Source organism: Dendroctonus ponderosae, unplaced genomic scaffold (assembly GCF_020466585.1).
Source record: "Dendroctonus ponderosae isolate FM_Combo_2020 unplaced genomic scaffold, Dpon_F_20191213v2 Dpon_F_20191213_1, whole genome shotgun sequence".
Classification (NCBI taxonomy): domain Eukaryota; kingdom Metazoa; phylum Arthropoda; class Insecta; order Coleoptera; family Curculionidae; genus Dendroctonus; species Dendroctonus ponderosae.
In genome coordinates this window covers 3,836,666-3,861,666 of record NW_026017110.1, presented here as the reverse complement: position 1 = coordinate 3,861,666, position 25,001 = coordinate 3,836,666, and the positions used below count along the sequence as shown (strand labels likewise).

At 33.6% G+C, this 25,001-nt stretch overlaps 1 protein-coding gene across 2 annotated transcripts in view; it reads left to right on the top strand.

Moving 5' to 3' along the window:
* The first annotated feature begins 2,966 nt into the window (after nucleotides 1-2,966).
* LOC109533943 (prothoracicostatic peptide) overlaps nucleotides 2,967-25,001 on the top strand; it is a 38,768-nt gene continuing 16,733 nt past the window's right edge. The window contains exon 1 of one of the 2 annotated variants that reach the window (XM_048670655.1): nucleotides 2,967-3,150. The gene's annotated coding sequence lies outside the window, so the exon portion shown is untranslated. Of the gene's footprint in view, nucleotides 3,195-25,001 lie in introns of both variants that reach the window. The other variant, XM_048670654.1, reaches the window with a different exon arrangement.

Sequence of the window (25,001 nt, the reverse complement as noted above, 5' to 3'; positions counted from 1 at the left end):
GTGCCTTTTCATCAAAAAATTGTAGAACAGAACTTTTTCAATATCGAAAATTTTCGTAATTTGAAGCAAAGATCGTAATTTTTCTTTTTGAATGCTTAAATATTCCAATATGCTACCAAGTAAACATGGAACAATTTCAAAATAATGCTTAATAGCAAAGTTGAAATTCGATCTTCAACTGGTAATATCTTCTAGAAATTTTCGAAAAAAAAATTTTCAATATTTTTCTCGTCCTCCCCAAGTGAGCCTCCATCACCCCTTAAAAGGAATGACGCCAATTTTGAATCACCCTGTATTTTCCTGAGTGAGAGGTTAATAATAATGTTTAAAAAATACTACCTCAGATTGCAGTGGCGCTCACTATTCACAGAGTAGCTTGGTATAATTGCCAGACAAACCAAGCGATTCCGCCCCAGAAACATAGGCAATCGCTTAAAATATTAAAAAAAACACATTGAAAAGAATCAAGTGAAACAATGCCGCAATTAAAGCTTTCAGGGCAGAATTCATGGTTGGAATTCGTAATTTGTTCAATGGAAATTGGTGATTTTTAATCGTTATGACTGGGTTGGGAGCTTGAATATGTTCTATGCACGTTTCCCTAGTTTGATAAACAATTGTCGTTTTGAAAAATCAAAAAATACAATTTAAAAAAATATATATCTATCTTGGAGTTGCCACTTTAAAGCCCTGTAACATGCTCCAACACAACACAAAACGTATTTTGCTTTTTAATAGTTTCCCAGTACATACTTTCTATTAAAGAAACTCAAAAAATCCCTTCCTACTGCGTAAAATGCAATATAAAGTTTCATGCCCACTCAGGATAATTAAAAGTTTACTGAAACATCTGACGACCACCGAAGGAAAATTCGATTTGACTAAAAACCGCAAAATAATGTTAGAGAGTTTCACAGACTTCACAGCCGATGTGAAGTTGAGGTTTAGATAAAAACATAAAATATTTTACAACCTTTTTAATTCTTGTAGATTCCATTATATCATAAATCCTTTCTCAAGTCCAATTTTCATGGGGCGCATAGTTTCAAATACCCGAATTCACTTCTTACTTGCAAATCCCACATGCTTTCTAATTAGCCAAACTAATATTGCCCTTAACCAATAAATCCGTTTTAATAAAGGTTCAATTAGGAAAACTTCTTGGCTGCTGTTTCAAGGCAGGTACCGGCAAAACTATTCGAATATTGGAGAATTTCTACTTGTGGCCCTTTGGGGCTAGCATGAGTTTATCATTTGCCGTTTTAACAGATTATCAATTGAAACCAATCTTACTCATATTAAATCACTCGGTTCTTGGTAATTTCTAAGTCTAACGTCTAGGCAACTTATTTTCGTATAAATAATAGAAAATATGCCTAAAAATAAGTGGCAGAACTACTAAATTTAACTAATTATTCATAAAAGCAAAGGAGTTGAAGCGGTTTAAAGGGCGGTTTGAGCCACTCTCCACTCTGCTTTCTGACTACGTTAAAGAATAAAATCCAGCAGCCATAAAACCATTAAAACCAGCAACTAAAGAGCGCCTTTAAGCAGCAAAACACAGGCTCTAAAGAAATATGATTGTTAACATGCAACTCTATGAATATTTAAGCTGAATGAATGTAATGAACGTGTCTTACTTAATGACGGTTCCACATTGTGAAATAAAAGCCATATTATGCAAACGAACATATCAATTATGTTTCAGGTATTTATGAACTGCACAGTTTCATAGTATGAACGCGATTTTCTTTATTATTTCGTTGCCAGTATGTGAAATTTTCAGTGTGAATGAATGAGAAACAGTAGTTTGATTGTTGAAACAGTGAAGATTTTGTGTTCTGTTCTGTAAACTGTTCCTAGGAGGTTTGCTCAAAATGGTGAAAAGTTTCATATTATACAAAGCGTTCAAAGTTGTGCATCACCACTATCGTATAGATTTAGTAAAAGGAAACAGCTGAAAGGTCTAACAGGCAGCAACAACAAGGGAAACCAGAAAAAGAGACAACAAGAATGTCATGAAGCAACCAACAGACAATGAGGCTAAATAGGAGGACGTCAAGAGATGATCAGGAACTATTTTGCGACAAACCAAGTTCAAAAAGCAAGCAAAATAACACTTAAATATTTATCTAAAAGTTGCAAAGCAAAAAATTGAATGATATATAAATACTGCTCAAGACAAGGCAGGACGTAAAAACACTTAACAAAATTTGTGAAAAGAAAATAAACACTATCGAATGAGTAAAATCAGCAATAATCAATAAATACTAGAAATAGACCATCAAAAGAAGCCAGAGGTTTGAAGGCTAGTAACTTAAACTTCTGTTTGTTTCAAAAGTTGGTGAAATATGTTTTAAACGCAAGAAATTGTGGATACCAATTTTGCAAAAAACTCTTCCGAAAAAATAGCTACAATCAAAAATGATTATAAATTGCAATATATAAGAAAAACTTTTCACACTGCCAATTGCCACTAAAAATTTTCAAAAATATAATGATAACGTAACGAACATTGTGGGCTAATTCCAGCGAAGTATCATAAGTAGATGCAGCTTGAATTACTTGTTTTTAAATGTTCTGTCGCTTCAACACCATGAATGAAAAGCTTCAAAAGAAGACTGTTGATTTGGCTTTTGTGATTAGAAAACCGCGTAAGGTGCAAATGATGAGCCATTTTAATAATTCCTTTCCGAGAAATTTCAGCTGTTATATGTATTTTTCAACAGGACAAAAGTAAAAACGCTTAACATTTTATCATTGGCCAGGTCTAAAGGTTGGACCATTTTTATGCGAAAAATTCTAATCAGAATAATTCACTTTCCGAGAAATTTTTGGCTGAAATATGTACTTTTCGAGCATTGGTGGCGAATGAAATGTGGGTGTCCCAATGTGACCAATTCGAGCTGAAGATAACACTGGCTTCCAGTGGGGGACAACGTTATAAAATCGTGGCGGGTGGCGCGCCACGATATTCACTTTGCGTTCCGTAAAGGGTGCTGTTCAATTCAGAGTGTTGTGCGTCCAAAGACTCTGGAAACAAACTTTCCAGTCGCGTATTGTTGAGGGCCGCAGCCAAATCTCTTCGTTTGCCACTACGCTCTGCGACACGTTTTGCCACTGGAGCGCTCCGCAAGTTGCTGATTTCAGGTATAATCAACCTTACTTCAATCAACTACTTAAAAAATCATCAGGTGCGTTCACTTTTTCTCTGTCCTGACTTAATGTCCAATATATATTGTATATCAAAATCGTCAATTCAACAAGTTGACCAACTGATATAAAAGGTTAAAAATTAAGCATATTCGGTCAATCTTCACCATTTGATTTTCTCAAAAAAAACCAGCGTCTTTCAGACCATTAATTACTCCCATTAACATTCCTTATAACTTTTTCTTCAATTCAAACGTTTTAATGCGAAAAGTAGCACCGTTTCGTCGAGAAACTTTACTCGAGAAGATCGAAAGTTTTTTTATAAATGGAATTAATTATCACTCGATGTTCAAGTTTTAAATACTTTTGGGGGAAATTACGGCTCGTTTCGATACCTTTGGCGCCTCATTAGTATCTTTTAGCTCAGTTATGTTCAAATATATTTAAACTTCTTTGGCCGGGTGCTTTTCATATTATAAAGCTTCAAGTTAGGCCTTTTCGAATGTAAATTCCGTGCTCGTCCTTTATCCGTCCGATTTGTCACATTTTCGGCGATTAATAAATGGGAAATTAAAACTTTAATAAAAATTATATTAAGTTGATAGAGATGAGTGTCTAATAGAGAAAATAGTCAGAATTAGCTAAATATTTTTAACCGATTCGACCATTTAAATTCGATTTAAATGCGAACATTGCGTCTGATTTGCATTAAAATATTGTGATATCTAAAGCAAAGCACCTGGCGTCTTGCATGCTCTTGCAATTGAAACAGGAGTATCGGCTTTATATGTAAATGGATTCTGCGTTTGATCAAGTTGTTTGTAAAAAATATATAGGCTGTGCTTAAAACTTTCAAACTCCCAAATATCCTCTTACCAACAAAATGCTTAATTAGTAATCTTCAGCAATTTATAAAAATCGTCTCAGATAATATTTGCAAGATTATCTTGAAAATCGTAACTACGAAATTGCATGCAAAAGCATTTAAAAGCCTCTTGTATGCAAATTCTAACAATCTAACCGAAACTGCTGCATCTCCTAATAGAAGTACTCATAAAACTGCATATTTTTCACTTGAAATATTAGAGCATGTTTCGAAGTGAACTTTTAAAAGTTTATTTTCAAAATTCTCTAGCGACTAAGTAAAGATGTTTAGGAAACAGCTTGCATTTCAAAGGTGGGAATTCGCTTTATAACTGAACTTGGTTACCGTTTTCTTTAGTGATCAATAAATCTATAGTGTTGCAAATCGCCTTTCAGTGTATTTAGGCGAGTCAGTCGATGGTAAAATAAGCGCACCTAAATCGAGTGACAAAATTTAACCTCTAGATAAAATCGGTACAGAAATATAAGCTAGTAATTATTATTAATAAAACAATGAATAATAGAAAATAAAATTTAGCCCATGTTTACAAGCAAATATAAAACACTACATCAATTAAGTTTGTGAGCTATGAATTTGTATATTTTTCTGCACGATATACGATCATGAACAATTAAAACTTACAAACCCCAGAACTTAAACGGCATTACCACCTGAAACAAAAAAAACAATTAATTATTATAAAAACCTAAATAATGCATTAACTAAATGCTAAGATATTTCCATAAACATTTATGCAATAAGGTTTACTTTTGAAACAAAATTTTTAAAAGCAGCACTTTTTTGAAACAGTTTTAAAAGTGGTAGATTGGATATCATTAAGGCAACAGACGGGGAGTGTTCACGATTTTTTGTCCTTAAGCCTGTCAAATCAGCTTGAAACATAAGTAATTCCAAAAATAACAAATACAAAGTCTGTCCCTACATGGAGCCCAATTATGGCAGAACTTTTCGTGCAAACGAATCCAAAATTTACGTTAAACATAAAGTGAAACTTATCGGCTGCTGAAATCTGTATTCCGATATCTGCAGGAGCTGATAGTACCAGAAAAAGTGTTCAACTTAATTGGGAGGAAACGAAAAATTTGCTAATGGTGAAGATGAATCTCATTCAATTTAGCGCAATTAGTATGCACGGCTGTATTAGAAAGATAAAACATATTATAATATTGGAGGCAGGAGAAATGAAAAGTAATTTTAGAGTTTTCGGATGATTTTGAGAAGCAATCAGATCGAACGAGCTTATGAGAGACAATCCAATTTCAAATAATACACATGATCCAAACGTTCGATGTAACCTGCATCGGGAATGCCGCCGAGATTTGGTTTATGGAAAGTCATTTATGTGTAAATGACGTTCCAAATGCGAAAATGCTGTGTCTTGGAATCGGAACAAAACACAAAATTGCCCGAAAATAAAACATTAAACAATAACGAAGCGAACTAGAAATTTAAACCATATCTGAATCTATGCGTTATACACACATCCATTACAAACATTAATTGAAAATTCCAATTTGCAAGGAGTCGAACAACGTTAAATACTCTTTGTAACAAAAGAGTTGGTTTTACCTTAAAATATATCCAGCAATACCTATTTGTTTATTTAAACCGATCAATATTTGCACTAGAACTTTTACAATTTACTCAATAATCAAGTTATGCATATTTAAAGAGAAGAATCGATGACTCTGACGTGTGTTAATGCAGATTTTATTATTGTTTTAGATTCCTGCGGTTTGCGAGTGAACTTTACAAAAATATTTATTTTTGTAAAAATTATTATCTTTTTCACTTTCCCCAATTGCCACAATCATCAATTTTTGCCTAGCTGTTCGGACCATTTTCCACAGCTTCGACAGTCCGTTATTTCATTTCCAAGCGTAGCCATTGTGCAATGACTCATTTCATTTACCTGGTTATTTTTTCCTTTCAAAAAAACCACCTCGAGTAAAGAAAAAGCAATTAATCAATGTCTGTCCACTTTCAATTGAACGTCTTTTTGAGGTCTTGTTTTGCAATTAACTGCACACGTACTGGATTTGGTGCACTTGTTGAGTTACATTCGGTGAACTGATTTTAATCATGTCATTTTGGGTTTTCTAGGTGTTAAATTGTCGAAAAAATAATGATAAAAAACCTTTCAACTTCCCTAAGTCCCAATCAGCCCTTTGAATTAATAATAAGTGTGACATTAAGTTACGAAAACTTGACATCACTCTAGAGGAATTCCACAGAAGCAGTAAAATCGAAGCGTTAGCATGCACTTGACTACTCATTAAATATCAACAGCTAAACTGCATTAAATTCCAATTTCAGAGCTTACCAAAATCATTCCCGTTCAACAGCTCGTTGAAACATATATTTCGAGCTTTCTGCTCTATAATAATATTTTCAAAAATCGAGTTAGGATTGAAATAGATAGTAAGAAAGGAGATTATTAAAAGTATATATTTCGGCCGAAATAATTCCGGTCACCATTTCAGTTTTTCCTTCGACGTGTGTTTAAGACAAGAATACTAAAATAGCTGTGACATGGATAAGAATTATCCAACTAACAAAAATTATTTAGATATCACCGAACTGAAATTCTGCTATGAGGGTCTTCAATCATAATAATAAACAATTTTGATATATTTTCCTGACTGCGTGTAATTGTTATTATATTCTTATCTTTCTTGGGTCTCAGGCAAAGTCAAAGTGTGAAGTAAAAACTTTTAATATCGATTATTTCATTACGTTTCGGCGAGACAACAGCGCCATCATCAGATTTAAAATTTACACAAACTACAAACACCAATTCACAATTAAAACATGTTGTACAAAAACTATAATTTATGAAACGTTAAAACATTCATCAGTTCTTGAGGGAAATCCTTCCTTTTGGGAGAGCAAAACATGTATGTAGATCAGATACCGACAACCTTAGCAACATTTACGAAACCCTCATCCCACCCTCATAATGTGCATTAACACAACATATACACTAAATGTTACATAATTTGGATTTTGACAACGCAGATATATTAGGTAAGGAAACAAATTATCAATAAAAAAAGAAATAAACATACAAATAAAAAAATATACAAAAGCAGTAAATTTCAGATCAGATACCAACAACCTTAGCAACATTTACCAAACCCTAATAAAGCCATAAGTATAGAACACCCAGTACACTAGTGAAAAATTAAAACTATTTCCGCTAATCTCTATACATGCATACCATTCTCGCAAATGTAGAAAATAATTCAGACAAATTTAACGTTTCAAGAAGGCAAAGACCTAAAAGCACTGATGAATGTTTTAACGCTTTATAAGTTATAGTTTTTGTACAACACGTTTTAATTATGAACTGGTGTTTGTAGTTGTTTAAATTTTAAATCTGATGATGGCGCTGTTGTCTCGCCAAAACGTAATGAATTAAACGATATTCAAAAAATGTTTACTTCACACTTTGACTGAGACCCAGGAAAGATAAGAATATAATAATAATAAACAATTAAGGCCTATTAAGGATTAGTTAATTTAAATCCCTCCCACAGACACAAACTAAAGAAGCTTAATAACATACTTTTCATGTAAAATAGAAATTATTGTGAGTGTTATAAGGAAAGCTAAATATTTTTTACAATACAAATTTTTTATTCAACTTTGCAAAATTTGCTCAACATTTTTCTCAAAGTTTATCATGCGTCGAAAAAAATACTCTCTTGCAAAACTGTGTCCCAGATCATTTGCCTCAATAAAAATTCTTACTACCTAACAGTTATTATGTAATTTTTATATATTTTTGAACAGTTTGACATACACATACATTTAACATAGTTCTACAACTTAAAGATTTTGGGATAAAAGTTACTAGAATGACAAAGTCAATTTTTTAAAATAATTTTGCAAATATCGCCTCCAAAATTTACAAATCGTTTTCAATGTTTTCGACTGGTTTTCACTATCCTTTTGTGACTTAAAAAGTTTTTTACAAATGAGGCCATGAGTAAATATTAGTGCCGACAAAAAATAAATTGAAAAATATTTTAAATAACGCAGATATATAAGATTTGAAAGCTTTCGGAATCAACACTTTTTACACTAAAACTGTAATTCGTATAACAAAAATAAAACATACATTATTTTAAGTTCCATTTGTCTTCATAACTTAACAGCTTATGATGCTCTTTAACAATTTCTGAGCTGATTTTGAGACCACCATCAAATCGTCTGTCTGCATTACCAGTAAGGTAGATCACAGAAACCAGATACCAAATTAGCAAATATCTAGCTAATTACCATTAGTGAATCGGAATATTAGCTTGCCAGTTTACAGTATCTTTCACCTGTAATCGAAATGTGAATGCCAATTTGTGTAATGAGTGGAACACCAGTTTAATATTATTGAATTGGCATCGGCTTCAGTTCCCAGATTGAACTTCATTGAATACGCGCGGTTTTACGCAATGATTTACTATACAGAAATAGATGTTTCAATATGAGTTTAAATGTGATTTAGTGTGGTTGATTCATTCATTTCATTTCATTATGTTTGGAAATCGCAAACAGAACAACTTACTACAGTGAATTTTCATTTGAAAGGCTTTCGTTCTGTTGTCCCTTAACGCCCTTCAAAAATAAGCGTTCCATTCTTCATTCCTTTACCTTTGTGGCTGAATATTCCCTTCTTTCTACATATATCTTCTGGCCTTTGTCATTCAATCACATTCTCTGGCCGCCAAATATTTAATCTGCACATGTGAAAATTTTATGAGCATTTGCATTGCCGTCCGTACAATTTGCACTGTTAGTTCATCTTCCATGCTTTTATTCCTTTTCTCACCCCTCCTGACTCAAAAATATCTCCTCTTCCAGTTGCTCCTCATCTATATCAATTCTTTCAAGTTTCACACACTGTTAAACACTTATTGAATACCGATACCTATAAACTCAAAATATATTTGAATATTTTTTGCAATGATCTATTCGGTTATTTGTTTTTATCGTGTAATCATAGAGGTAGCGATCTTTCTGTTTCTGAAGCCTTTTTGGATTCCTTCCACTTGGATCTCTACTATTTTCCATCGTCGTCTGGAATTTTTATGTATCTTTTAATATTTTTTCAATTACTTAATATTCTTGTTCGCGCCATTCTTCTACTCCGTCGCTGTTTGCTAGATTAACTGGTTCCTCCCAGTACTCTTTCCATCTCTTTGTCATTTCATTTTCATATGTTGTTATAAGAACATCCTTATTTTTCACCAGTTTCATAATGCCTACCTAAAATCGCCTAAAATTGCCGGGTCGTCTTTATTTCTTCCTCTATAGTTTCATTTTTTGTCCAGTTTGACATATTATTCACTTGCTTTCTTTGCCTCTTCTATCCATGTATAATGTGCCCAATCTTATCAAATAAACATTTCCATCCTCAGTCACACAGAAATGAGGCAACTCTATTTATTTACATACGTTTTTTACTAAGAAAAAGATTTGGAAATTAGGTGAAAATACATACAGAACAAGCCTTAATAATTCATCGCTGAATTGAGGTTTCAACCTGGAAACTGCAGAACTTGTACTTTGAACTTGTAAAAAAGATTGTTAGATGTTAGCAGGAGAAATATTATCCATGTCTTGAAATAGCACAGGCTATAATTATTATCGTCACGTTGAGATCCAACCACAAAAGTCCAGAAGTTAATATATCCCTGACTAATTTCAATTTCTGAAGTGAATTCCTCAAAAATTACTTTATTAAATTAGCGCTTCCTACAAGTAGCCTGTTATTGCCATATTAAATTTTCTTAAAAAATTGTCAGTATTCATCATTTAAACCCCAAAACTTTGTCACCCAAAAGCGTGCATTACTCACTGAAGGAAATATTAAAAACTCCCTAAAACTTCAGAGCGCTTTTATTTAAATTTATCCAAGAACTCCTGAAATTTTAATGAACGTCTCGCAATAGTATTTTTATGGTTTAAAGTTAAGTTCAAGATATCCCCGCTAATAAAAAGGTTTCTGATATTATTACAGGCCCTAAAATTATCGCAGCAAAGCGGATTTATTAACTTGATTCCATCTAATTGCCAATCAATCCCGCGATTATTTCGAACGGTTTTATTGAAACGCTAACGGACTTTAAATGGATTTTTACGACAAAATGCTAAAAAACGCGACAGCATTATTATCGATAAGTCCCGAAAGTTTCATTGTCTTATGAAATATATATGACGTTGTTCTATTAATTGCTAATTAACCAGTATACCGTTTTGAATTTCGCTACGTTTAAAGATATTCCATTGGAACTAACATATTCTAAAACTTTTGAACTTCAGTGTTTGATATTCTGGATCTTCTATCGATGATGCTGTGTTCTTCACGCACTGTATTGCAATTGCACGTGACTTATTTGGAATTGTTTCTAAACTTGATTCCATCTAATTGCCAATCAGCCTGGGCGTAGATTTATTTTCGAATAGATTTATCAAAACGCTAACGGCCTAAATGGGACTGGCACGAGTAAATGCTGAATATTTAAAAGAAAAAAACACGGCAACATTGTTATCGATAGAAAGTTTCAACTGTACGGGGCTTTATAACGGGCGAAAGTTTTGTTGTTATCGTTGATAGAGTTAAATAGGCCAAATAATCCAGTGTTCTCACGAAAAAGTTTTCATACTGCGAACATTTTCAGGGCAACTCATTGGTCGAAAATTGTATTTATAATGATAAATTTTTCACAGTATGTGTGTAGTGTTATAACTACAGGGTGATTCGATATTAACGTCATTCATCTGGAGGTGTTGTACGGCGGTGTATTAGGAGTACAGAAAAAATAGTAAAAAAAAATCATTGATATTAAAAGCTCAGAAACTTGCAAAAAACTATATTAGAAAAACGGTAACACTGTTTTTCTAGGTAATCTGCCTAATTAACATTACGTAAATACCTGTTGCTTCGCAATTATTTAAAACTCCGGCAATCATGGATAAATAGAGATAGTGACAATAAGATAGTCAAGGATAAACGGTAAATTCAACAAGAATCGTTGAATGACGGAACCTATTTCGAAACTCATAACCTCGAATTATTAATTTGTTTACAAATTACAAAAACATACATTTGAGTCTGTAACTCCAAACAAGTGCCTGTGTAATCACCTTATTATGCACTCTTCTCGAGCAGCTTCTCGTATTCGGTTAATTAACTCCTGCTCAACTGAGTAAAATAAGTAATCCATTGGTTTAATGTGAATCTTACATACGTGGTAGGAATGTAGCCGGTTGTTGTGCAATGTTCTGAGTGCCCCTGGAAGGCTCTTCTGCAATTATGTCCAATACTTGTTCTGTGTCTGGAACCCGAACATTTATTGTCTTCCACTATCTTCCTGGAACCACTTTACTCGCCCTTTGTTGGCGTGAGTTCTTTCAGCTTCTGCTATGTTACTGTAGCATTTCCACTGAACTAATCGCGTATCAGCAAATTCGTGAAAGGAAATTCAAAGTGAATCACAGTTTGACAAATTATTGTTATTATTGACAAGGGATGTCGACCTGTAACTATCTGTTGATGACAAAAAACATCATTGCCGCTTTGACTTTCCATCAAAAAATTGTACAAGAGAACTTTTTAATATCAAAAATTTCCGTAATTTGAAGTAAAGATCGTAATTCTTCGTTTTGAATGCTTAAGTATTCCACTATGCTTCCAATTAAATATGGAACACTTTCAAAAAAATGATTAATAACAAAGTTGAAATTCGATTGTCAACTGTTAATAACTTCTAGAAATAGTCGAAAATTTTTTTCTATATTTTCCTTGCACTCTCCAAGTGAGCTCCTATTACCCCTTAAAAGGAATGACGCCAATGTTGAATCACCCTGTATATATAGCAACTATGGAGTTTCTTGAAATTATGGTAGTACTGCAAAGTGTCTTAGTGTGGGAGCATGAAATCGCTTAGTTTGGAAGTTCATGTTTGATAAAGTAGCGTTTTTCTAATGCGATTTTAGTGTAAACAACACATTCACTAAATCTAAGCGTGGAAGTAAGCTTGTGGCAACATCTGTGGGGATAATGGTTGGAAAACTTCCACAAGTTTAACTTATTTTCTAACTGTGTTATGTTGATTTACTTCCTAACGCAGTTAACATTACTGCTGAACGTTTCAGTTCCGTATTTGCTCGATCTCATTGAAATTAATATGGGCTATTTTCTTCCGGAAATTTTCAATGGTAGTTTATAAAGTTTTCCCAGCAGCAGCAGTAGCAGTTTGTTGAATATAATGGCGCTGAACTATGAGACTGTTTGTTGTTGATTCTTCCACCTTAAGATCAAAAAACCAATTCCTGAAAATCGTATATTTTCTTTTTGGTTTGGCCGCTAGTTGCAATTGAAGAGTCTTTTAATTCGCGTAAAATGAAAAAATGTGAATAAACGTTTAATTATGCCCTGCGCTGCTCCATACTGATTTTGTTTATAGTTTTGTACACACAAAACTACAGTTTTGTAGGATTCAACAACATTTATCGCACCATAATAATAGAGCCACAAGACCTCATTATACAAACTTTGCTTTTATTTTCTCTACCATATTCTATACTCCAATTTCATCCGAATTTTTGTAAAATATAGTTTCCAACTTTCTGTCAACAGTGCCATCTAATTAAAATCAATTTTGAACCGACACTGAACGCAGCATTCATCGATACCCGAGATGTGCAAAGGACCGCTAAAAATCCGTTGAAAAGCAGTAAAATGTTTTTGATGTGAGTTTGGCCAACCCTTAAAACGTACGGGTTACAACGTATAAAAATTGTACTGAACAACCAACCACTATTCTGTTATTGGAAGTCAAAATGGTACACACTCAACTAACGCAACGTTTATCGTTAAACAGCGCCGATATTAAACCAAATTCCAATTACTAAAACATGTCTTTGACATGACGAAGGGGCTGCTGGAGCATATGAGAACTGTATTAAAGCTCTTAACAGCGATTGTCGCTAAAGCGAAATAATGGTATAAAGTTTTAAGATTTACGTAAAAAGTTTTATGGCATAATAAAAAGCGATTTAAAACTGCAACTTAGATTCAATAAAACCACAAATTCTATCAAAAATAAGGTTCGAATGTAGAGCTCCATTTTAAAACTATCTTCAGCATTTTTCCTAATTGTTTTAAATGCACTGTTAAGTGTTTGGGAATTAAAAATTCTTAACTAAAAAGACAATTAAATACTTTTTTGTTGCGCAAATGTAGCTGACACTTTAAAAAGGAATGCACGTGCCAACCTGGCATAAGACCAACTTTATACAATGAAATTTAAAAGGCCGCTTTCCACTTTACCCGTCTTTGGGCATGTAAATTAAGTTTGCCCCGAGTGTATTTTTTGGCCTAATGTTTATGAGATTTGCAAAAATTAACTGCGAAATTTTCGTATTCGCAATTCTGCGTGTATCCAATTAAGGTGACTGTAATGAGATGTTACAACGGCATGTTTTTGGAACGCAGACCCCCGTAAATGAAATACAACTCGCCTTAGCATTCCTTTCAGATTTAATTAGTTTAAAGACATAAATATTTACACGACAAAACTTGTATTGTCATTTCAATACACCGGGCCTAATTAGACATTGGCAAAATAGAGAAAAGATCCGCTTTCATTTATTGTTTAAGTTGCGTTAAACGGTATGAAAAATATTTTCTGCTAATTAACTAACACAGGGTATAAAATTTCAAAGCTGCCACCATTAAGCGCAGAACCACACTTAACTGGAGATATTACAATTCTTTACGAACTTTTTAAGTCGACCATTAAAAGGAAAATCAAGACGGCAATAAATTTGCTTGCCACTTTTAAGATGTAGAACATAAGGAAATTTCTTAATTAGAAGCACTCGAGCTTCTTTAAAATAACTCGAAAACTTCCAGTTTGCCTTCGAGCTGCAGCATGTCGACAGGGGATGCATTTTTCGAGCTGCTCGTTTGCGATCTACCAGACACTTTTCAAGCTCGATATGAATATTTAATGAAAGCGTGGCGTGGAAATTTGTCTAATTATCTAAATATTTTCCGATAAGACCCTAAATTCACGTTCCTCTTTGTGGTTTGAAGAGTCTTTTGTGCATCATCACCGCTATTTGGATAAATGCACAATAATTATTGAATAATTATTTAAAAAACTATTGCAAAACATAAATAGTACAGTGCTTCTAAAATTTTCAAGATGAAACAATCTATGAAATTCCTTAAAGAAGACTAAAAAATTATTAGCAATTGTGGAAATAACTGTCACGACAACATTAAATGCTCTAACGTTCTCAACCCTAAAGCGGACCAAAACTCTTCTCAGAAATTCAACGTTCGAAGCTCTTTTAACAATTTCCTCCAGATACAAACAAAATTATGTAAAGTAAAGCATTTTAATTCAAAGATAATACAAAATTTCCAAAAAGTGGAAATGAACGTAGTATTGAACGTACTTAATTTATACAAAATAAGTAAGAGCACCAGGTAACATGTTAACCAGGAGCCGCCACTGTAAACTTTTCAATGTTAAATAAACTTCTTCCAACGCTTCCTCACTCTCTAAAGAAAGTGCTCATAAACACATCACTATTTACTAATGAAACTACATATTACTAAATTAAACTACATATTAGAAATCTCATATCTGAACTATTACAATACAGCCATTTTCATGATTTGTGGGGTTGGAAAAATACGCTGCTGCTTTATCAGACATTCTTGCAATGGAACTGAAACTGAGTCTAATATTTTCGTAACGATCTGTTAAATGGGGTTCATATTTTCATTGTTACTGCCCTTTCGGAATGAGCCAGTCCGGCATTACAGTGTTGATTTTATCGTGAAAACGTAGCAATTTTATGAGTATCTGAAACAGACACTGCGATTTCGTTAATGAGGGTATCATAGCGGCCAAATGGCCATGACGAAACACGTTCAGTCGCCACTCTCAGACTGTTAAAACGTTTTACAAATTAAGAACAATCGCTGTTTTTAACTGCCATCAACCGATAAAAGAGTTTGGATTAAAACCCATTCTGAATAATTTCATGAGAAGTTCAACACAATAAATGTGTTTGCATTGTACAGAAAACGTATCAACTACTTTCGTAAAGCTTCCAATCGGATTCAAAATTCAAATCGTTCGACTAATATTTAACAAAGTCAATATCGATTTAACTTAAATGTGCACGTTCATCAAACAACAGTTATTTAGTTGTAACAAACCCGACAATAAAAACAAACTTTAACAAACAGGTTTTGTTATAATCGGCGCGGGCTATGTAAAGTGTAAGTGAAAATGTTCGAACTATTAAATTTTGTTTGTTCAATTTGTATAAGGGGGAGCTCTTTTGTTTATCAATACCTACCTACGCTTCAAATCAAATTGTCTGCAATTGTTGTAACTTTAACCCGTATATTTTCAACCGACAAGTTTTAATTAATATTCAGCAATGAGAAGTACATGCGATTATGATTATAGCGAAACTCAGCGATTCAAGTTCTAAACACGTTCCAGTCTCAAATTACATTATAAGGTGAACATAGGGTGAATGGCTTAAGGAATTTAGTATATAATTTGGTTAACTTAAAAAAGAAGTAAAAGGGGTGTATTTTGCGATAATGGTTTAAAAGTCACACAGCAGCTAAATTGACAAACATTTTCTATTGTGGCTGATTAGCTTAGATCATATTTATGTAAAATTATCGAATAATAATGACAGTGTTGCGTCCAATTATAAATGCAACCAAGGCCTCTGAGCTACAATTAAAGCGTTTTACCGCAATTAAATGGTAATTTATTGATAGATCCTGCCTCTATTAGGGCCAAGTTATGGCCGAATACATGCTGTATGGATTAGACTTTAATGGGAGATATTGATTGATTGATAATTGAATATTGAAGAAGAGATCTACACTTAAGGCAAATTACGAGTCGTAACTAATACGATCACAGAACAATAGTGAAAACCGCCAAAAAAATGCTTTATTTGCATTCATATTCGACAAAAAAAAAGCGTCTGTATGCAGGATGTTTATTTCAAAAGCTGCATATTTACATGGAGATTAAAGCATTTCAAAATCTCACTAATTAACTCTTCATTCGAAGTTTTGGGCATAAATTTTTCGTAGTTTTAATTTTTCCCATCTTTGAATGTTCAGGCTTGCCAATACCATTTAAAATTTCGAGTTAATCGTTTTAAATCTAATGAGGAGTTTTTTTACAGCTAATAAATGGCCTAAATGCTTGGAGATTTAACACGCCATTAATATAGAGAATATGTTGCTAGCTGAAAAATGGCACCACAATTTCATAACTAAATTTTCTTAGTTTTGCTGCGATATTTCATACTCACCTTCCGAATCCACGAACGTTCAATTTCTGTTTAGGGAATCGCTTGGGTGTAATAGTAATCATAAATTTGTCACAATTCAATGATTTGTTAGCCGAAAACAGTTTTGTTAGCCGTTTTGTGGGTAATTTAAAACTTTTATGTTGCCGCACGAAACGCATATTGTCAGCTTTCAATCATTTGTACGTTGAGCAATTGTCCAGCAATTTTAATTAATTTGAAAGTAGAATAATTTTATAAAAATCGTAGTTTACTAACGCTATTTTGGTCACAGCCAACACTGGTCTCAGTCAAAACGTGATTTTTACCTCTTAAAAGAAACTTTCGGGTACTTTTTTCGAATTCCTATTATGATGCCGTTGAGAAGTTGAAAACTTTTAAAGGCCAATGTATTTTGCAAAAGCTGCTGATAGAGCAGGAACCGGTTATAAGAGCAGCTGTTGTTCGCAACTGAAAGTTTCAAACTACTATTGAATAATAGGAAACTGGTGCATACGGGGTGGTTCCGATAGAGGAAGCAGGGAAAAACTACTTACTACTTAAAAATGCTTTCTACTTTTGTGACCCGAGAAAAATATCTTAAAAAGGTTTGAGTTGAACGTCAAGCGCACCGAAAATTATCTAGAGAAATTTTCAGGTTTTATTTTTTATTCAGAAAAGCGTTCCTGTGCATTTGCCATTGATATTTTTATAAATGTTGTATTTTGGCAATTTCTACACTTAGATATATGGCCGATTATTAATATAAAATATAATAATTATGATCTGCAAGTTGGGAGCATAAATAGGTACACACAAGTTGTAAGTACAATTCAATTCAACTGCAGCCTCTCTTTTTATAGAGGTTATTTAGTTATTTCATTTTTAATTTAGAAGCTTTTTCGAAGAACTTTCATAATCTGGTTTAAAAGTATTTTGCCATGTTCCGAGCTCAATAAGGAAACGTTTTATTGGCTTTACTTTTATTAACAGTAAACGCATATAGAGTATTTCTAGCCATAAAATTATGTGGAAAACCATGTCATGTTGCCCTTCTCCGTCTTCCTAGGTGCGATTTAAGACAGTTTTTTTTATATTTGCTCGTATGACCCAATGAAACCAATGAACCCATTGAAACCGAAAAAGTTTTCTACAACTAAACTTTTTGCACCTTTAAAAATTGTCTGTGATTATATTTAGTAGATACAAGCTCGCGAAATTAAATATTCGATCCACTGGCGAATTTTTCTCCAGACAGGAAAACACCGCAGATAGCCAGAATTCGAAAGTTTTCTATGTTATGTTTGCATCAGCTTTATAACAAGCCTGGATTACCACAATATATTTTAAAAATCAACGCGGTTTTGTCTGCTTACAATCGTTTCCGTCGTCATTTTTTCCTTTCTGAAACGCATAAATCGAAGTATTTTTCTGAACCTATTTCTGCACACTTCTTAGGCCATAAATTCGAAGATTTTATATTTCTTCCCTCATAAGCTTCTTTGGCGCACAAAGTTGCTACAAAGGCCCGTAATTACGCTTTTGTTGCGGTTCTATTTTTTATCCAAACTTTACGAGCTTCTAGTTCAATGCAGTATTTTCTATATTCCATTATACCTTTGCCGACTATGAAGTTAAAGAGCTCTTGACTGTGCCAAATAATATTCCTTTTGGCTTAGAAACAGTAGTTTTACGTTCTTATTTTTTATGTTTTTTAATTTCTTTGCTGGAACTGGTCAGTGTTTCTATCATTAATGTTCAATCTTTCGGTGTTTCCCATAATTATTCCTATAGCGATCACTATCATTTGACTCGATTCACTATTAGCCAGAAGCAAGTTCTGTATTTCCTAATAAATTCTACAAGGAAAACCTTCATCTACACTGTTGGAAATTAAATGCTGTTAACTTGCTTCTCCATTTCTGCCTCAGTGTTTTTTACTTTAATCGTCGGGAATTAAATGCATCAGAATCTGCATTCTTCGTCAGATCCACTCTGTGAGTCACCTTTACAGGTCACAAATTCTTCGAATTTTTAGCATATAAACCCTAATCTAAAACTAGACTCTTTTTTATATTTGTACTGCTACGGCAACTGCTCGCCGATAAAAATTGATGATTGAATAAATAAATAGTAAGTAAACTAAATATTCAAATTTACGAATCAGAAGATGGCAAACAACCAACAAAAAACGGAAGAAACTGTTCAATATTTACTGTCAATATAATGAAGCGTGCATCTAAAGACGACCAAAAAAACATTAAATCGGGATGTAAAAATTATTACTGTTATACGGACATTTCTTTCAAACTCTTGATTTTCCTTAACGAGCTTCTGTTGTAGTTTCCTTTCAGTTTTTCTTTAACTAATGCTTGAAACTACTGTTCCAGAATATAATGAAGCGTAATTATGAATTGTGTCTTCTATGGTGATCTAATTTTCTAGTTTCTTCTACTACTGAGTTGTAATTCTAATTTAAATTACGTTATTGTACTTAGAATATGGTGGAAGCAAGTAATTACTATTTACATTTTTTTTAAATTTATGACGCATCCTTCCTTGAATTACAACAAAACCATCAAACATCAGTATTATTTTATCAGTTGCCAAGTTTCACCTAAAATGTTCATATAATTTTTCAGTCATTGCTGTAAGCTGGAATAAAGTCAATTAATGTCTTGCATAAAAATGGAAACCTGCTAAGTAATTCTCCTGCAAACGTAGATTTAAAATAATTGATTTTCCCGCTTTGAACGAATCTGCCTAAGACCAATACCTACTTAAACTAACAAGCTACAATCAATTCCATAGAGCCGCAAAGAGTTTCCCCTCTTCTATAATAAGCTCATAAATCTCCAAGTCGACTCTAATGCGAAGTTTTATATTCCATTAGATCGTGTAACTTCAATATTTGATCAATCAGGTAATTCCATAAAAGTTTATAAAAGAACTTCCATATGCATTAACAGAGATTAGAAGTTCTGTTTGCGGAAACTTTGATTCATATAATGTAGGAACTTTTCTTGGGAAAACGCTCGTCTTGATGTTATTCGTATGGGTTTTCAACTTTCCTAGTTCGCCGCTAAAGATGTGTTTCATATTTAATTTCAGTTTATTTTAGTACAAACATTTAATTCGGTAAAAAGAGCAATATTTTGTGGAAAAACTAGTTAATTTTCCTCAAAATCCGGGCTTGCAATAAACGAAATCCGCCTTCAACACATATGGAGTTGCAGGCACGAAACAACTCATTCGAGGAAGTCGTATAAACGAAGTTTATGGCGTTATAATAGAATAATGTAAACTTTGCGTCGGGAAAACTTCGATTGAAAATCTTATTGGGCATAATAACTAGTGTAACCCAATAAAAAAACTTCAGTGGGCTCGATACTACGGCACGAAACTTTCCGACTTGATTCAGCTCACCTCACGGTAGTTTAATTAATTTTTTGAATGAAACGGGAAAAATTACCGGAAATAATATGATTTGTTTTACCAGCTGTTGCTTTTGAAGAAAAACATTTGGAAAAGATAATTTGAAAACGGGTAGTTTTTAAACGAGATATACCAAGGAGAGTTGAACAAAATCAAATAGACATATGAATTTTGCGTTTATGAAACACGTAAAATAAAACTGCTTTTTATGGAGCTTTCGTATTTGGCCTGTTCGATGCCAAATCTATCCAGGATCTCTTTTTTAGATTATCTATCTTCTCGAAGAGAATAACAGTTAAACATCCAACTTAGATTATAGGCATTTTTGAAAGTAGCTCAGAGTTTTAATAGAAATATACTTACAGGAATGGGAAAATTCTCCAATAACTGCAGCTTGTGTACTCGATCTCCATTAATATAAAGAACTAAGATGTAAAAATCCGCCCAAACTACGTATAAATCTGCTTTCGCCGTTTGAAGTGTTCGCATTAAATTCGAGTACCTACTTTCCACAAGTGTAATGGGGCTTGATTTGCTTTCGAAAAGCGCTAAAGGGTAATTTTGTTAATTTATAATGCTTTTTGGCGTAAAAACTACCGTAGTTGCAATTAATATACTAGAGGCTTATTGCCTAATGAGACAAAATACAATAACTTGATAATAATAATAGAAATGTCTGAATCGCTTGTAAATTTTCCTTCCATTTAGCTGCAACGTCTTATCGCTTTAAATTTTGTAAGGTGCAAAATTACTTTGAGCTTCCATTAAGCAGGTGTTTATTACTAATGAAAACCACCCACAATCGGCCAGTGTATGACGGCCATCCTCTAATGGGGTCTAGATTTCACAACTTATAGATAGCTGAAAGTTAGGAGTTACTAAGTTGAACGGCTTGTTTAAATATTTATACGCTTTGCAGGGGAACCGGTGGGAAGTTCTACGTTTCAAGCCAGCTGCATTTTCTCATAAGAATGTGACATTCATAATTATATGCCTGGAAATGATGGGGGTCGAATGGCGGGTATAAAGCAAAATATCGCATTAAAATGAGGAAACATTTCTGGTTTACAGTTTCATATTAAATTGGAGTGATGCTTGAGAGACCAGATTTTTCGTAAATAAATTATTTTTGCTTTAGATTCGATTTTCGGTGAATTGTTTTGTTGATGAGTCTGTCCAACTGCAAATAACCAAGTCCAATTTCCATGAACAAGGGAATTTTGTAATCAGTTTCTAAAAATGAATTTAAGTGGCTTTAAATAACAAATTGAAACTACCCGCCAATAAATGCATCAATCAAACCAGCAAAGCACTTACAAAGTCGCAGTTCAGTGTGTAAACTGTGAAAGAAAACTGTGCAAAAACTTGTTTCAAAAATACATGCATCAATGCCAACAAATTGATCAATGTACAACAGACGAGACTCTAAAAATAGGAAAGTTGCCACCAGGTCGGAAAAAAACATATCAAAATAAGATTTTAACAATTGAAAATGATAAGACAATTTGATCAATCGCCTAAAATCTGTGGAGGATTGAACGTCAAAATAAACCACAATAGAGATAAATTTGAAGGAAAGTTCAACCCAATAAACGAATACTAAGCACTCAGAACTGGAGTATTGAAAATATATGAAAAATACGAAGAATAAAAAGGCATACGTGCCAAAGTAAACTCTAAAAAGGCCAATAGTCGATGTTAAAGCGGAAACAACCACACAAATAAAACGAGGCAGAAAGAAAACAGACAAGACATATTTGCTGCCAATGAGAAACGACTCGAAGGAAAATCTGAAAAAGCACTAGAACGTATAAAAACTTATAAAGAAAGCATGATGCTTTATGAGGATGTTAAAAATAGTAGCATTAATGTGGAAAAGCTGGTCAGTCCAGTACTTTAACAGTTCTTTAATAGAGACCGATCTTCAGCGCCGTTTTATCAACAACTTATACAAAAGCTTGCTCACATTTTTCCAGACACCATATACAGGGTGTCCCACCGGGAACCGCCACGATCGATATCTGACTGACAAACTGTAATTAGGAGAAATTTGAAAATTGGACAGTGTGCCAAGGTGTTTGGGTCCAAGCGGTCTAAAATATTTTCAAAATGGCCACACTTCCGGTTATACCGGAAGTAGGTATCAACTTGCTTATTTTAAATCGAACCCCCTACGTATTATTACATTTTTGCATTCTACTTCAAATTCTAAATATATTTTATGTATAATATCCTATACCTAAGTCTACCCGTTTTTGATATAATTGGAATTTTATGTAAAAAAATACCCTTAAAAGCCCTTTAATTATACCCTTAAAAGGAATGACGCCAATTTTGAATCGCCCTGTACAAACGAAGATTATGTAAACTTATTTATTATTATTTTTTACATTAAATTCCAAATATATCATAAACGGTTAGACTCAGTTATAGGATATTATACATGACATATATTTAGAATTTGGAGTAGAATTCAAAAATGTAATAATACACAGGGTGATTCAAAATTGGCGTCATTCCTTTTAAGGGTATATCGGGGCCCACTTAGAGAGTCGGAGAAAAATATTCAAAAATTTTCTTTCTTAGTTGCCATGACGAAAGTGGCCATTTTTAATACAATCAAATGCCAAAGGAAAGCTGATAGCTATCAGTTACCTTTTGAAAATAATTAATAATCATGCCCGGGCGCTTAAACTACACAAACCAAAATTATTTAAACTTCGAGACGTATTCAAAATTCTTAAAATTTTCTATGATTTGTTTAACAGCACAGCATGAAGGCTTCTGTTTTTGTGCGTATCGCATGGCAAATGTTCTTGATACAGCTTTATCACATTCTTCATAAATAATAAATAAGTTTAAATAATCTTCGTTTGTATAATTGAAGCGCCCTGGCATGATTATCCATTATTTTCAAAACGTAACTGACAGCTGTCAGCATTCCTTTGGCATTTGACTGCATTAAAAATGGTTACTTTCGTCATGGCAACTAAGGGTGACAGGATTTAAAAGAAGATGCTGCAAAATAGCCATATGAAAACATTAAATTGGCAATATTTCGAAAACTAAACACTTTTGGAATAGACAAACTTACACTTATTTTTAATAGTGAATATGGCAAAATTATCAAAAATGGGGGTTTCCATTTGAAAAAATGATTTTGGGCGGTTTATTCAACTGTATTTTGAAACTTATTTTTTTAACAGTTTGGATTAATAGTTTTCAAAATGTTTTCGAAATTCCATTAAAGTAAATCCTTTTCAACAATAAATGCGACTCAAAGTCCAAAATAGGAAAAATTAATAATGATTCGAGTGGCGGCAACTGGCATTTTTTACATAGAATTACAGGATATTGTATAGGATATTGTATATGGATACAGGGCTACAGGATATTGTATAGGAAACATATTTAGAATTTGGAGTAGAATTCAAAAATGTAATAATATAGAGGGTGTTCCATTTAAAATAAGCAAGTTGATAGGCACTTCCGGTAAAACCGGAAGTGTGGTCATCTTGAAAATGTTTTAGACGGCGTGCCCCAATGACCTCGGCACACTGCCCAATTTTCAAATTTCTGCTAATTACAGTTTGCCAGATATCGATCGCGGCGGTTCCCGGTGGGACATCTTGTATAGTTTATTTTCATGTCAGGGACATTATGAATATTTCCCGGAATTAGCTAAGTAAGTGTAAAATTTGTGAACATTGACGAAACAATCAAACAAAACTCAAGTCTTCGGGACAAACTCTAATTATCAGCCACCTCTACCTGCCGCTGACTAAACTTCAATTATCACCGAACCTCCACAGCTAAACACATTTTGTTTTTCAATTTCCGATGTCATCGAGACTTAATGCCTCCGTTGGCTTACCATTCAAATCAGGTAGGATCAATTAAAAGCTTGTCCGAACTCTGGATCGTATTGTCATGTGCGAAAAGCTCCATGTGAATGTTTTTTTTTGCGCTGTAGGCCTGGTAAAGCTTGCAGTAATCGGAGCTGCTCCATATGCTAATTGAGCCTGAGCCGGTTCTTTAATAATTTCGGGTTTAATTGAGTCGTGTTCGTTTCGCCAGAACACGAGTCGGGCCGCATAATCAGGAATCCATGTCCTAATCTCTAAATCAAAGGGGACATTTATGCTTGGAAATGTTCAGTCCTAAGAGTGGTGTATAAGGCAAAATGAAAATACTAAAGGCGACCGAATACTGGCAACAAATTGTATTCACCATTCAACTGAAAGCTGCATAAAACGGGTCTTCGAGCACCCGAGTGGGCATGAAATGCTCAAAGAAACAACTTCTTTCCTAAATGTAAACCGAGTCCGGAACAAATAAAAACGGGTGGTCAGGATTTGAAATTCAATGAGAAGGCACCCTTTAGCACGTATGAGCATAAATAAAACCACAGAGAAATTTCATATTGTCAAGCAAACATCTTGTTTAAAATTGCATGAAATGACCTCAAATTTATCATGGTCGGGGTAAACAGAAGGAAAAAACAACTTGATGAATGCGCTCGTTTTTTAAAGCTATCTTTAATTCAGCTGAATGCAACAATTCGCATGTGCAGTTCTAATCGAAATTAAAGCGGTTGTTAGTGTAGTTAATTCCGACGAAATCACTTTATTAAAACTCCACAATTCACGCAATTTGCAGCAACCACTTCCCAGGGCACGAAATTTAACAATTTGAGGGGGAATTCCGGCAAACAACTTCCAACGAAAGCAACTCGGCTCGATTTCATGCTCAGGAAGTTCTCGGTCATCCGAGCTCAGTTTTGCCAGATATTTTAAAAGTTTTGCTCGGATTGGAGACGGTCATTTTAGAGCAATTTACTTTTATCTATCTGTATTATTGGCCAATACTATTAAAGTCAAAATGTCATGATGATAAAGTCAAAGTGCATGAACAAATAATATTCACATGGCAGATTTAGTGGTTTTTATTCGGGTTTTGATTCGAGTGTAATATCACGTAATACACACAAAACGAAAAATTATATTGCCCGAATGCGAAAAGAGCAAATTCAAACATGTTTAGTATGTTAAACAAATGATTGGAACAAATAGATAACGGTGTCGCTAACATAAATCAATATGACGGGTATTTGTATTAATAAATGTTGATCTGAACGCGTACCAATTAGTTTAGTAAATTTCCTAAATTATATTCATAA